At 40.8% G+C, this 12344-nt stretch overlaps 1 protein-coding gene across 1 annotated transcript in view; it reads left to right on the forward strand.

Moving 5' to 3' along the window:
• The window catches only part of LOC104412857 (interactor protein for cytohesin exchange factors 1-like), a gene marked incomplete at its 5' end in the record, with an annotated part of 99328 nt that overhangs the window by 15046 nt on the left and 71938 nt on the right, over window positions 1-12344 (forward strand). The window lies entirely within an intron of this gene.

Consider the following 12344-nt stretch of genomic DNA (forward strand, 5'->3'; position numbering starts at 1 on the left):
TGTGAAATTTGTGAGGCTATTCAGTGCTGGGGCTCAAGCTTTTGTTGTCCTGTCTTAATGTTCTTGTGAGCATTAAAAGAATGCTAAAATGACTAGGGAAGATTTGTACTTGTCTCTTTATAGCACAGGTTTACCATTTTGCTCTTATACACACTCTTTTCCCTTTCTTCTGCATTTGATATTGATCATAAAACTGTTCTGTTAAGTCTTTCTGTTTATTTAGCTCACTGTGGTGACTGTTGTGGAAGCAAGCTTGTTCTCAAAAGTGAAATGTTTAGGAATTGCTTTTTGCTGCAGCTGCTGTTAGAAATCAACATATTTTGAAGATGTCACAGAATGGGAGACCGAAGCTCATAACATTGGGTGTTAGTTTGGGTGGCTTTTTTCATTGCCATACTTCCCTTCCCTCCTTGGCTTCCTTTTGCACCTGAAAGGCTACAAGTCCTGTTAGAGTGGGAAACAAGAAAGGAAGAGTAGTTTATTCTTGAAATCTTTTATGGAAAGCTAATGTGTAAATCTAGGGAATATAGAAGCTGATAACAAGAAGCATCAACTTGGAGGGATATTAGAAGCAAGCTAAGTAAGAAGTCTAACAGAATGATCACCAGATGGCAGGGCTGGGTTTTGTGTGTACAGTTTTTGTTGGTGTTTTTGGTTTGTTTTTTATTTGGTTGATTTTGCTTTTGGTTTTGTGTTGGCTGTTCTGTTAATGGAGGGTATTGAAGTTAGCAGTAATTGGTTTTCCTCCTCCTGTTCATACAGGTGAAGATGTCCTCTGCAGGTACTTCAGTAATGAAAGGATACCCCCAATCATTGAAGAAAGCTCCTCCACACAACACCCTCTCTCAAGGCCAGTGTCTGACAAGCAGTTAGTGAGGGGAACAGATTATATTCGAGGCAGCAGATGTTTTATGAATACAGACCTCCACAACAGTGCAACAATTCCTTTTCAAGAGGAAGGTGCTAAAAAATCTTCTGTCACACCGTCCACAAAATCTTCCTCTGCAGAGCCCTCACTGCTGGTCAGTTGGATCACAAGACTGAAACTGTTGACTCATTGACTATTGTTCACAGGACTGTTACCAAGTGCCTTTGCTCATCGGTCAGACTTCTCTATTTTTCAGCTTAACTGATGCATAGTGACTAATGTGGTGTTCTTTTCCTGGAGAATCTTACATTTTTGCCTTTTCATTGGTGATTTTTGATGGATCGGAGGGTTTCATAGTGCAAGGAGGGAAGAAAGATAAAGATCAAGTTCCTCTTCCTGGCCAAAAGCTGAGGGCATTTATTCCACTGGAAATGAATAAAATTTCAGTGATACAGAGGCCACGCATGGCCTGAAACATGCATAATGACTCAGAGGAAATCATTGCATTACTGTAAAGTCCAGTGGCACTTCAGTTGTCTGAATGCTCAGGGGCTGGTGCGACTGGCTGGGTGTCAGGGTATGTAGGGCTCAGCAAAAGTCATGTTATTCTCCTGACCAGGAAAGATAAGCAGGAAAACAGTAGCTTCATGCAACTTAGCAATGCTGTTGCATGTACTGCATGAGGTCAACCTTGTGAGGAAAAAGTAGTAGTGTTGCCATTCTTTTTCTGATATCCAGAGATGATAGGAAGTCTTAGGAAAAGAGTTCTCTTATCCAGAGATCTTAGGAAGTTGGACTAATTTAACTATAAATCAATCCAACCTGATATATAATCCATTTTACTGAAATCACAAGTGAAGAGCACTGAGCAACTGCAGTGCTTATCCATAAAGATATATGGATTGCTACAACATACCAAGGAAACACATCTGTAGAGGTGGTAAAAGAATATATATTTTTCCTTAATTGTTTAAGAATGATTTGCTGTTAACCAAAGTAAGTTTTTAAAGGCAGTCCTGTTGGACTTACGAGAAGTTTTACAGCAGTTCAGATTTTGAATGATGTGTTGTTTATGAAAGATATGTTGTATGATATGTTACAATTGTAAGACATCTTGCTATTTTCTATATAGCTCATATTTTCCCCCCTCCAGAATTTTAAAGTATCATTGGGTATTTTGGGAGGAAAATAAAACTTGTTTAACAAAAGAGGAGGATATTAAAGAGGTATTGTTTAAAACTGAATGTACATAAGATTGTTGGTATGAACAGTTGTGTTTAATTTAAATGTTAAATATAGTTGTATATATTTTTTACACTTAAACAGATACAGTTTGTACCTTCCTGTACTGCAGTACTGGGCACAGACTAGTCAAATGAAAAGAAAAACAGTCTTTTGCATTCCCTGCTAATTATAAGACTAACTATTTTCATAGATGATACATTGCCAACAGACTTTACTCCTTTGGCCTTGCTGAAAAGATGATGAATTTATATTTAATAACTGGGGGGAGAGGGACATTAAATGCTAATTTGGACTGGGGCAGGAATTGTATGTAATAACACAAGTGTTAAAAACATACCATAAATCTGACTGTGAAGATGTAGCCATTCTGCAACAAGCTTATGAAGCGCTATACCCCACAGAGACAGGGTGTTAAATTCAGTTCTCAGTTATGTTTGATTGTGACTCACTGGTGATTTAGTTGGGGACTGGTCTGAACCTTTCTCATCAAAGCAGATTGTAATATGTCTGTCTTGTGCCACTCTTCCCCACTCCCTGAGATGGCAATCTGTACTGGAGGCATGGTCAAATACAGCTGCAGTGCAGTTGAACCCTAGACCAGTTTGGTCCTGCCCCTGAGAAGAGGGCTGAAACTGCCATGTTGTAAGCACTATGGTGGTAGTATAGCTGAACCCCAAACTGGCTGAACTGTTTTAAATTAAATCACAATTACTGAACTGGATTAAAGTCAGAGATATTGTATAAATAAGACTTTAAAATGGGGTTTTGCTCATCTTTAGTGTCCTGTTTTCCAAGGTTTAAGAATGGAGGTGACCAATAAGCAAGGGTGTTTCTTGGATCAGGTATGTGTAAATAATGTCCAGATGATTTCTTTGCCAAAGAAGGAAGTGTGTATCTTGTATTTCCTTTCCTTTTGTATTTGTTACAAAGTGCTAATTATACTAGAAAGCTCTTTCCAAAGAGTGCTGATATGGAGTACATGGGGGAGTCAGGCTCTGATCTAGAGGGAGGCTCAGTGTTGTGTAGAGAGCAAGTGTGTGTGGTGTTGCCACTGGGTGATAATGCAATTGGTTGAATAAGCTGCTGCTGATGTGTAGTGGCATCTAATAAAGACCTACATTTTGTTTCAGAGACACATTGAAGTCCCTCACTGCATGAGCACCAAACAAGAGGGAAAATAGAAGTACCCCATCATCTTGATGTCTGTGCACAACCTACAATATTAACCAGCTGCTGCTTACCAAATAACAAGATGGCACAGATCACTCAGTATTATTGTTACTGCCTGGGAGAATGGTTTACAGTGCAGGAAATACATGCATGTCACAACATTCCCAAGTGTAGGTATTTTTCTTCTTTACAGTAACAGCTCCTGTTAGAAGTTCTACTGTATGGAGAAGTATTAAAAATTCATCTTTTTCAGTTCCTTTTCTAGTTCCTTTTGCATTTTAATCTCATTCAGAGAAGGTGAAATCTGTCCTGTCTTTGTGGAATATTTTCTCCTACCCATCTCTTACGTTATTCCTCTTTCTACCCTATTAATTGAAAAGTGAGAGGAAACATCTGAAAAGTCTGAACTCTCAGATCTTTGTCCAAGAGGTTAAATTTGAAAGATGCTGGTTGCGTAATTTCTTACTGAGTATAGTGAATATAGAGGGTGCTCTGTTTTGGGAAAGAGCCACAGATCTAGGAACCAATCACAGGCAGTGATATCTTTCTGGCTCAAGCTGAGAAAAATCTAGGTAACAAGTTGGAAACTGTAATATGCAGCAACTTGGCTTGTCTCTTGGCATTGAAGTACATGTATCTGTTATGACAAAAACTATGCCTAGGTTGACTTCCCTAATGAGTACAACATATGTATCCAAATATCCTGCTGTGGTACAGTACTCCATAATACTCTTGACATAATATGTCAAGGTAGCAAAACAGCAGTTAATTCAAAAAGATTGTAAGATCCACAAAAATGAGGGGGAAAAAAAAGGTACTATTGCATATTGCACGTATGTATGGTGAGATTTCAGGAATCTGCACTTAAGAAATATTGAGCAGGTGCCCATTTTAGTTTACAGAGTATTTGCAAGCCAATTCCTTGGGTGTTCCCTTACATAATCAATTGCAAGAAAATACTATTCTAGATGGTAATGAGGAAGAGGAAATAAGATATAAAAATAAATAACGATGGCTTATAGAGAGAGAGAAAGAGTTCAAGGTGATTCTTCAAGGAATGTGCTTCCCCTAATATTATGGAATAATGATGATAGTATGGATAGTGAAATTAATCAGTGTTTGAATTGTGGATGGCCAACATCCAGACAAGAGTACTGTATAATACTGTTTTTATACTAAACAATGAACTGATAACCTTTTTTACTCCTGTGTTTTAAAAACAACATATTCATAAGCTAGATGCTCACTTAACAGAAAGAGAGCAGGGGGAAAATAATTCGAAAACTTGGCCAAACGAGGAAAGTGATGGTGAAGATGAGCTTTATAATTGGAGAGGATAAAAGAATTTCTTTTTTAAAAAACTGGGGGTTTTTTGTTTTTTTTTTTTTTTTTTTGTCCAAACCTTATGTCCTGTTTTATTGCATTCCCAACAGGCAGGCTTCATAAACTGCTCTACATCTGCAGCCATACCCTGCGTAGGTGAAGTTAATGCCCTCATCAGGCTTAGACTTGGACCTCGATGATAATTTCAGCTCACACATTTTTTTGCAGGTTTTACTTCCTCAAGAGCTTTTCTCTTTTTGGAGTCTCTTCTGCATGATCTGGGCTACAAGACTCTTGTGTGCATGTGTTCCCAGAACTGCCTTTGCCAGCAGGATTGCTATTTTGGAGGAGGGTGGGTGCTGGCTTGTGCTTGTGGCTTCTGCACTTAGACAACAACTTCTTTCCCCAGCTTCCACTGAATATCCTAGTGCACCCTCTCAGAGCACGAATTCAAAATGCCTGTGCCAAATTGGAATGAAGTGTTCAGTCCTTTGGAGTAAACTGACTTTGTCCCACTGCACAGCTGTGTCTCTTCTCTTTAGTCTGAGTTTTCCTTTGCACGTGCTGAGGCTGTGGAGCACATGCTTTTTGTGGCTATTGCATAGAAATGCTTTTGTCATCTTGCAGGCTGTAAGGTTTTATAATGGACAAGAGCTCTCAAGAAAGCCATCTACTTGAACTAAAATGGAGGAAGAGCTCTCCAAAAAGACTCAGTTTGGAGAATGAAGGAAGAGGGGCCAGGCTATGCTGAATGTGTGGGTCTATGTTGTATTGAACACTGTTTCAGCTGTGTAGCAGGAACTCTGCAGAGAAAACAACCCACACAAGTGCTACATTCCTGTTTGTTTCTACTGCTGGAATATGAAGTGAGCAATCACTCAAAGTAGTTATATATAGTTCCACACATGGAACTTGAGCTGTAAGATGCATGACAAAAGCAGTCAAGAGCTGCTGTCAATATATAATTTCACCAAATTCTACTGCCTACAGTACTGCTGCATCAGTTTAAAATTGTAACCCCTCTTTATCCAGTTGCCTGTGCAATGCGAACCCAGCTCTCTGGCAAGTGCATAATCATCAGTTTTGCCTTCTTTTTTGGTAGTCAGCAATTGCTGGTGAGATTGTGTCATTCCCACAGTGGTCCAAAAGCTTGCTTAGTTTGGGTTACTCAGGACACAGTCCAGAAGTGGAAAGTCAAATTTAAAACCAATACTGCTGGGCCAATATCACTTGGATTTGGGATTTTTTTCTACACATTCTAAATATGAAACAGGCAGAAGTTCTCTGTTGCGCGTACTTTGCCAGTAGGAAGAAAAATGAGGATTACATATTTGGTGGAGGAAAAAACCCCAGACCTTTGGGTGTCCTCCAATTACTGCCAGTGGGAGAAATATGTTTGTTTTAGCATGACATAGAATAGATGTAAACATTTATTTTTAAATCTCCCTGTGTGGCCACCTCAGTTGTTCAGGATGATGTAGGCCACTGACTTTCCCCCTTAAGTGGTTATGCAGTTAACGTATTTTTTGAGGAAAAAGCAAAGATATTTTTCTTAGGTGATTACATGATTTGTTGACTGGGTACGGAGATGGGAATTGACCAGAAAACAAACGCTGGACAGTGCTGACTTACAGGCAGAATTGTGATTGCAATTTCAGTTTGTTCCCTGGCCAGTGGTGAGGATGAAAGTTCACTGAGCATGGTGGCAGCAGCCAAAGAATCAGAGGACAACCAAGTCCAATTTACAGTGCCACTTTCAGCAAAGTTCTTTGGTGTTTTTAGTTTATTTTTTGTGGGCTTTTTTCCTCTCCTGTAAGTGTAACTCTCCTTCAGTATGGATGGGCCAGAGCAGGAACTGTTGAAACATACCTGAGGAGCGAAGCTGATGAGACTGTGATGAAGCAGTGAGCTGTGCTTGCTGCTGGCACTCAGCTACCGTGTATTTTAATATATTCCAGGAGTGCCTTTGCAGGTAATGGGCCTCCAGACCTTTGTGACCTTTGTTTAGAGGCTTTTTTATTTGGGGAAATATTTACTGAGAGCCATAGAAAATGCCACAGTCTAACCTCATACAGGTATTTGATGTTTTTTCTAAGTAATCGCATGATTCTCAGTGTTCCTTATTACTGTGTTTCCTCTTCCATCTCACATTAGCTGTTTCCAGTGCAAATGCTTCTACTGAAATCCTCATATACTTCCAGTGAGAATGTTAATAATGCCAAGTAGTCACAATGGGCTGTAAAATTTTGTATGAAGTGTAAAAACCTCCAAACAAACAAAAACCAGAAAAAAACCCAACCCAAAACCCAGAAAAACACCCCAAACAAAAAAACCCCAACACTCAAACAAACCCAAAACAAAATACAGGAAAACCTTTTTCAACCTGATGAATAATAACTTAATGAATGATAATGGATAATGATGAAACTAAGGATTTTCACCCAGGTGAAAGAATCAACCAAACTTTAGTGGCTGTTAAAAAAAACTGATTTGATTTCATTATATGATAGTAGGAAGCAGGGGCAGTAGTTCAGGTAGGGCAGCTATGGTGTTTAAATTTCTCTCCATAGAACCTCAACAAAGGCTTTCTTGAGCGTAACGCAGCTCTAGCTGAGACTGTCTTCCTGAAGCCCACTCAAAGTTGCACTGAACATACAGAAGTCTTAGTATGTTCTGGCATAATTCTTGACCGTTTGTTTCTGGTGGGAAGTTGGTATAGGTTGTGTTAAGTGAGAAGGATGAGAATGAAATAAATAATCTCCAAAATGAATTATTTCCCTTTCCGTACTTCCTTCTTCCTCTCTGACCTTTTCCTCCCTACATTAAGATCAAGGGACTTTCCAGGAATTTATTGCACAAACAAACAGCTATAAAGCTTTTAATATTTATAGCATAATCTAGTTTGTTTTGTTGTCCAAGATAGTTTTGGACAGAGCCTTCCAGTAAAAATAGTGCTGCCGGCAAAACAGTATTTCCAAGCTCTCGATTCACAAAAGAATTCCTCTCTGCTTAGTAAGCTGTTGGCTTAGGCTTTGCTTTGAAGCTGCTGAGACCACCCCAAGCAGTCCTTCACCCTTCAGCTCCAGACACATCAGCTTCTTATCACTGGGGAGGAAGAAAGGTCTGTTTTTTCTCCATACTCTGAGTTTTGTAACTCTGGATGCTCAGGTCCCATTGGAGCGATGTTTGCAGACCCTTTCCTACCTGCCCCTCTGCTGCTAGGCAGGGTGGACAGACAAGAAGGCGTGGAGGAACCGAGCAGCTAAAGCAGCAGCCCCTCTCTTCAATTCCTCCTGTTCAAGAGCTCAGTGACAGGCCTCTGGTTTACCTCTCAAAATACAAACTTTATAAGGCTTTTGGTTGAAGAAGAGTTCAGGTATTTTTTTGGAAGTAATAAATTCAAAGGCAGGAAGTAGAAATGCTTAGAATTGAGTTCATCTAGTAGTTTCCCAGTGGAAAAGCTTGCCTGGGATGCTGCTGATGTGGCTGGGCATTAACCCTTAAAGCAGCAGGCCACTGGTGAGCTCCATGGCCCCCTCTCTGCTGTTGTGCAGCAGCTACTCTGTGGCTTTTCTTCAGGGCTGGGCTGGGCTGGGCTTTTACAAACAGCATCTGCACTGACAGCTTCCTTCTGCCCTGTAGTCATGTAGGGGATTTCCTTCTTCCCCCAGTGTGGCATTTTCCTGAGCTGTGAGCCGGGGGAGACTTTCTGTTAACAGGGAGAGAGGGGAGAGAATGCTGGATGATACACCTGGTCCACACCAGCTACGTGGTGTCCTGTGGTGAGTATCCTGCACTTGACTGTGGGTGACTTATGGTCCCAATAAGCTGTAGGTCAGAACTAGCTTATAAGTATACCTGAATAGCAAATGAATGTGGGACTAGAAAACTAAAAAAAAACAGAGTAAAAGGCTAGTGTGATAAGATATATGAGTTGTTCTTTGATTAGCAAAGTTTCTTTTCCTGTGGAAGAGTGGGGACAGTTTGGAGGGATGATGCTTCCCGCAGCATGGTGTTAATGCAGAGGTAATGTGCAGGAGCCATTATTTAAAAAGCAAAAAAGGTTAAGGAGTATATATGCTCCTCATACGGCACGGGTGTGATTCACCTAGCACTGCACAGAAAGGCCTTTATTAAAGCAAAGTGGGCAAGTAAGCAAGCTGCGACGGTTGGGGAGAGACTGCAAAGTGAAGCACTGAGGCAGACACCAGGCTGCTCACGTATGGGTGAGCCTTGCTGCAAAAAATGCATCTGACTTCCTACTGACTGGAGTTTGCTGTTGCACTTCTGCACTGGGGATGGATATGGTCTCTGTGTGGGGAATAAGGCCTCTTCTAGCAGGATGTGGAAGAGGCTTGGGTTTCAGTATCGTGACTCACTTTCCCAGTGGTTGACCAAAGAGGGGCAGTGTGATGGGAAGCCACGATAAGTACTCCCATTGCTATCAAGAAATGGTGGGGAATGAAAAAAAAAAAACATGACCAGAAATTTGAAGTTCAGAAAACCTGAACCTTTCCCTGGTAACTGAAGCATACAACATCTTCCACAGCCCACTCCTGCAGATGTGCATTTTGTCATCTAGTTTCCAATGAAGTATTTGACATGTTTTCAAAACACAGAAGATTTCAGTCACCCTCTGGTCTCACACAGTGCTTGCAACTCACGTGGTGTTTGCGATTGGAGACCTCTTGGCAAGGGTGAGTGAGTCTGGCAGTGCTGACTCAGGGCAGGAGCTACAAAGGGGGAGTTGCACCAGCCTGACTATTTTGATACAAGCTCTTTGGGTTGGATAGACATAACTTCTTAAAATGAAGGGAACATCAGTTATAAAAACACAAAAACAAACAAAAGCTGTTAGTGGAAGAAGAGATGCTGCCAAAGCATGGTTCTCTGGTTGCTTTCTGGTGCTCTTACCTACCTTGCAGCCCTAAGACAAGATCCCAGGTAGTATCTTAATGGAAAGGGGCATACTAGGTGACCCCAAAGGCTTCCTAATGTTGGTCAAAGCACCAGGTCAAGCAATGTTTCTGTTATTTTTCTCTAGGTCTTGAGTGACCTCCCATGATGACCAGTCTATTTAATCTGTTGCCACCTTCTCCCTTTTCTTAAGTGAGGTGGCCTGTGGTGGTATGGGGGCTGCATATGCGTGTGGGCAACAGTTGCATGTTCCTCTAGACAGATCCAGTTTGGCTGCCCTTGCTGAGCACCTTGGGCAGTTACTGCATTGTCATGTTCCTGTGCCTGCAGACGGCAGTGTTGTGTTCCGCGTGCTTGTGCTGCTTTTATACTCCAGGATAAATAAGTATTTCTACTGAGTAAACAGGGCTTGCCTGGCAAGAGGTTCTGCCCAAGGCAGCACTAGGTCTGACTCTTCTTTTTACTTTTTGTGTCAAATCTGTTTGGTTTATGGCTGCAGGGGTGAAATGAAAATAGGATCTTGTTAATAAGGAGGATTCGAATGAACACTTGAACAAATGAGAAAAAGCCAAAGAAATTCGAGAAGTAAAATTAGGCACTATTTCTTAAAATTCAAGCAGTAAACTTCTATGTTATTCGCATTCGTGCATCTTTCTTTCACTCCCCTCCCCCAGACCACTGTCTGGAAACTTTTAATATTATCCTACAGGTTTCTAGACAATGAGAATATCTTGAGTTTTCAAAATGTAGCTGCTGGTAACCTTGTGGGACATTTACGATCAAGCTGCTGCTTATCGTGCTGTTTTATCTGAGAGCAGTCTGTAACATCTGGCTTTTCTGTTCCTTCCCAGTCCTCCCACCCTAAAACCAATGCACATCATATCAGGTGGCTTCCAAGTTTATGAGCTTCTCACTAGATCCTCTTTTCAACTGCCCTGTTGGGTGGAGTTTTTGAGAACAGTAAAATACAGATTTTTAAAGGCTGGAGATGCTGCAGTATATTAAGCATAGGTAGATGTAATTATTCATCAGTTTGAGAACTAGAGCTGCTATAAGGTAACAGAAGCATTACTGCATTTTAGATGAAAGGTTGCTCTTCAAATAGAAATCGTGTTGGTATATGTACATGGACTGTTAATGACACTTCTGATTCAGAAATGCACAAAGCATCATTTATGCGCAACTTCAGTGAAGTTCACGTGGAAAAGCTGAATCATCCAAGCCATCTGAATGATGCACACTATTCGGAGGTTGTTTTCTTTAGTAGGCAGCTGGTGATCTCTCTTCCTGTATTCAGGGGGTGGGGGAGGGGGGGAAGAAAAGGAAGATGGGAAGGAGTCTCCATAGGGGGGAGCCCTCTTGGTTCATATGTGGAAACTTTACGATTTCCCTGAGGGATCTCTAGATTTGTGGTAAGTTAAATTATATGCAGAGGATTGAAGAGGTAATATATGTTACAGCTGGGCTATAAAGCGATTTTATTTTAAAATAATAATGCTTTATACACTTTTCAGCCATGATTTGCTTAGTATATTTCAAGCAGTGCTTCATGGGGAGGACATGGGAGTTCTGCTAGGGCTGGGGATCCTTCAAACTGGGTGGCTAGTGTGGTGGCTCCCCTCTCAAAATCAAGAGCTGAACTGTGATATTTGGTGCTGCTCAGGCACCAGCCAGAAAACGGTGACTTGACTTATCTCTTGTGCTGCAGGTGTTCTAAACTTAATTTACTTGTTTATGAACCTAAGCTTGGTGGTAGTGAAGGGCTGTTTAATGCTGGAAAAAATCCCAGCTGTGGAGTGGGATGCACAGGTGACAGGGTTGAGTGGGAGCAGTGGTTTTGTGAGCATCTCCCCACCCGTTCCCTGCAGCTTCATCATCTTTAGTTTTCCACACGTAGGATGTACCTAGTTTCCTGTGGGATATTTTGTTTACATCGACATTGGCAAAAAAGTTAACTGGGTTTTTTTTGTGCTTTATCCTTTTATTACAGTCTCTTATTTATTTAGATCATAAGATTTTTTTGTAGCAATCTGTATTTCACAGTTTTAACTTCCTGAGCAAGCTGGATTGATGATTCAATTGGCCTCTAGGCATTTTACTACTAAATAGTAATAATACTGTTCAAAAGGCCTAAAAAGCAGCAGAATGGAAAAAGCAACACGAAGAATCTTTGCTCGGAAATCTTCTTGGCTTGATTTTTATTTTCTTTTTTATCCCAAAGCTGAAGTGGGACACAACCAGCAGGCATTCACTTCAAGTCTGTACCAAACTGTGGCTGTGTTAGTATGAATAATAATCTGCGTAGGAAATGATGGTAAATTGCTGGTATTTTGAACCAACACAAAACAGAAAAAAAGGTCAGGGCTCTTGTTCCCAGCAGATTCTTCAAGAGAGATTCTCATTGACTGTGCTATAGAAGCATTTCCATTCCTTTCGGTGATTGTCATTTTAGGGTTGGCAGTGCTTGTCACATAACCTGAAGTACTTGCTCCAGCAGGTAGTTCTAATGAGGGGCAATAGTGCCCTTAGAGGGGTCTTTGCTTAGAAAACATTGGCTTATGAGAAAATATTAAATGGTACTGCATAGTCTTAAGAGGTGACTGAATTGTTGTCATAAGAACAAACATGATAAAGATTTATATAAAAATTTTATAGGACAAGAAACAATAGGCTTAAATTACGGCATGGAGCTTGAAGTTGGGTAGAAAAACCTAATGTCAAGGAAAGTCAAGCACTGTTTTAGGCTGCTGAAGGAACCTGTGGAACCTCCTTTATTTGATGTCTTTAAGAACAGGCTAGGCAGCCTCTGTCAGGAATAGCC

This window comes from Nestor notabilis, unplaced genomic scaffold (assembly GCF_000696875.1).
Source record: "Nestor notabilis isolate BGI_N333 unplaced genomic scaffold, ASM69687v1 scaffold11641, whole genome shotgun sequence".
Lineage (NCBI taxonomy): Eukaryota > Metazoa > Chordata > Aves > Psittaciformes > Psittacidae > Nestor > Nestor notabilis.